Raw genomic sequence first — 3,743 nt, 5'->3', positions numbered from 1 at the left:
AATAGATGGGGAAACAATGAAAACAGTGACAGACTTTATTTTCTTGGGCTCCAAAATCACTGGAGATGGTGACTGCAGCCATGAAACTAAAAGACACTTGCTCCTTGGAAGAAAGGTTATGACCAACCTAGACAGAATATTAAAAAGCAGAGACATTACTTTGCCTGAAAAGGCCCATCTGTCAAAACTATGGTTTTTCCAATAGTCATATATGGATGGGAGAGTTGGACTATAAAGAAAGCTGAGCACTGAAGAATTGATGCTTTTGAACTGTGGTGTTGGAGAAGACTCTTGAGAGTCCCTTGGACTGCAAGGAGATCCAACCAGTCCATCCTAAAGGAAATCAATCCTGAATATTCATTGGAAGGACTGATGCTGAAGCTGAAACTCCAATACTTTGGCCACCTGATGCGAAGAACTGACTCCTTGGAAAAGACCCTGATGCTGGGAAAGATTGAAGGTGGGAAGAGAAGGGGACTATGAGGATGAGATGGTTGGATGTCATCACTGACTTGATGGACATGAGTTCGAGTAAGCTCCGGGAGTTGGTGATGGACTAGGAAGCCTGGCGTGCTGCAGTCCATGGAGTCGCAAAGAGTCGGACACGACTGAGCGACTGAACTGAGGGGATAAAGTGCTGTGCTGTGCTAAGTTGCCTCAGTTGTTTCCAACTCTTTGTGACCCTGTGGACTGTAGCCTGCCAGGTTCCTCTGTCCTTGAGATTCTCCAGGCAAGAATACTGGAGTAGGTTGCCATGCCTGCCTCCAGGGGATCTTCCTGACCCAAGGATCGAACCTGTGTCTCTTAATGTCTCCTGCATTGGCAGCTGGATTCTTTACCACTAGCACCACCTGGGAAGCTCAGAGGATATTATGTTAAGTGAATTACATCAGACATAGAAAGACAAATGCTGCATTATTTTGCTTATATGTGGAATCTGAAAAGATAAACAAATGAAAAACACAACAGAACACTTATACTAAACAATGTTGTAAATCAACTATGCCCCCAATAAAAATTTAAAAAAAAATTTTTTTTAGCCCATAGAGTTATAGAAACAGATAACAAATATGTGTTCCAGAGGGGGAAGGGGTAGTGGGTGAAAAGAAATAGAACAAGGGGAGTCAGAGGTATGAAGTTTCAGGTGCAAAATAAACGAGTTGTGAGTATGAAGTGCACTGTGTGGGGAATATAGTCAGTAACTATGTACTGTCTTTGTATGGTGATACATCGCAACTAGAATACTGCATTGATCAGTATGAAATGCATAGAAATATTGGGTCACTATATTGTGTAACAGGAACTAACAACGCGTTGTAGGTTAGTTATACTTCAAAAACAAACAAATTCAGAAAAAGAGAGATTTCCAAATCTGTGGTTACCATACATCTGTGGGGGTGTGGTGGTAGGGGGGCCAGGATGAAGGCAGTCAAAAGGAACTAGCTTTCATTATAAGATAAATAAATATTAGGGGTGTAACATGTGTGAGCATACATGCTAAATCACTTCAGTCGTGGCCGACTCTTGGTGACCCCATGGGCTGCAGCACACCAGGCTCCTCTGTCCTCCACTATTTCCCAGTGTTGGCTCAGATTCATGTCCACCGAGTCTGTGATACTATTTAACCATCTCAGCCTCTGCATCACCCTTCTCCTTTTGCCTTCAATCTTTCCCAGCATCAGGATCTTTTCCAATGAATCCCCTCTTTCACATCAGGTGGCCAGAGTATTGGAGTTTCAGCATCAGCCCTTCCAATGCCTTTAGGATGGACTGGTTTGACCTCCTTGCAGTCCAAGGGGCTCTCAAGAATCTTCTCCGGGACCATAATTTGAAAACATCAATTCTTCGGTGCTCAGCTCCGTCTGTACATGATTATTGGAAAAACCATAGCTTTGACTACATGGACCTTTGTCGGCAAAGTGATGTTTCTGCTTTTTTTATATATCTCTGCAGAGAAGCGATTCTTTTCTTTAGTTTTCATATGATTAACAAAAGACTCGGACCCAGATGACAGTGTAACAAGGAATCCTATTTTTAAAAATGAGAAAAAGACAACAAACCTAAATTGGGGAAATGAGACTTTTCTTACCCAATTTAAAGTATGATAATAGACAATATTTGTGAAGATGCTCCCCTCACCCCCAGAGGGTAACTGTAGTGTGGCTACTTTGAAGCGTGACCTTATAAGATCTGGTACAGCTGAAGATGTAACTCGGCTTATTTTCTATAACTATATATACACCTGCTTAAAACAAAATTGGTAATATTCATTAGCACCCTTTAATAACCTGCTTACATAAAGTGCTTAACAATGTCATGAATATTTCTTGTTGATAAACAAGAACACTTATTATTAAAAAGCCTCCAGCTGAGGCCTAACCTGCACTTCCTCTCTCTGCACCTCAAGGGGTCTCTGGCCTGACTAAAGGTCACCGGAGGCCTTTGCACACACCAGACCTGAAGGCTCCCCGCTGCCAGCGAGGACGCTGCATGCTTGACCTGTTCCTCTGGTTGATCCACTGCCCACCCCCAAACTGTCCTTCTGCCCTTGATTTTGCTCCTGTGACCAAGGGGGAAATGCTAGGGGTTTCCAGTTCTCCTAGAAATGAAAACTACAGGAGGCAGGAACAGGGAGTGAATGGCAGTAGAGAAGGGCCAGGCAAAGCAGGTGGAATCTTCTGTGTTGCTATAAGCTGCAGCCGTGGGTGGAGTCAGAAGTGACAGGGAGAGAAGTTCATGTGGGACAGAGGCAAGCCCTCTGCTTTCTCCCTGTCCATGTCGAGGTTACTAAGCCCCAAATCTAGCATTTTGGAGCCTCTGAACAGTGATGGGCTCCAACCTCAGCTCATCTGTGTCTGGAGCCCAGTAATCTTTTTGGCTGGGAAAGATTCAAATCCTATCATTTCCAGGTACAATTTAATTTTTAATTTGCTGAGAAAGATTGAAGGCAAAATAAGAAGTGGGCAGCGGAGGATGAAATGGTTAGATAGCATCACTGACTCAATGGACATGAACTTGAACTCTGCAAGATGGAGTGGAGGACGGAGGAACCTGGTGGAGTATAGTCCACAGGGTCATAAAGAGATGGACGTGACTTAGAGACTGAACGACAATCCTTTTGGCTCTCTTGTCAGTTCTGAGTCTCCAGATTAACTTTCCCACATTTTCTTCATTTCCTTAAGCCTCTAATTCCACATATTTTTCACTCTCAGCACACGACTTGAACTCCTATTTCACAGAGGGATTAGGAATCGTTAGAGAGCTCTCTCCATTTTCTCCCATCAGTTCTATAAACTGGGGACTTCCCTGGTGGTCCAGTGGTTAAGAATCTGCCTTCCAATGCAGGGGACACGGGTTCAATCCCTGGCTGAGAAACTAAGATCCCACATGCTTCAGGGCAACTAAAACCTGGGTGCCACTAGAGAGCCAGTGTGTGGCAACTTACTGAGTTCAAGCACTGAAACCAGGGAAACCCCCACGCACCACAGTGAAGAGCCCACACGCTGCATTGCAGCCCCAGCACAGCCAAAATATTGATTAATTAGTTAATAACAAAATTCTATAAATTGAACTGCATTGCTATCTGACTTCTTCCTCTCCTTCCTGCTTCAGTGGAAGAGGGGTTCCCATTCCTGCCCCAGGCCAGTCTCTATGCTTTTAAACTCATACCTTTAACATTACTGGATGACATAATGCTTCCACTCCCAACAACCTCAATACCTTCTACAGTATGTAAATATTCT

This window comes from Bison bison, unplaced genomic scaffold, assembly GCF_000754665.1.
Source record: "Bison bison bison isolate TAMUID 2011002044 unplaced genomic scaffold, Bison_UMD1.0 scf7180017864508, whole genome shotgun sequence".
NCBI classification, from domain to species: Eukaryota; Metazoa; Chordata; class Mammalia; order Artiodactyla; family Bovidae; genus Bison; species Bison bison.
This window is presented reverse-complemented; position numbering follows the sequence as displayed.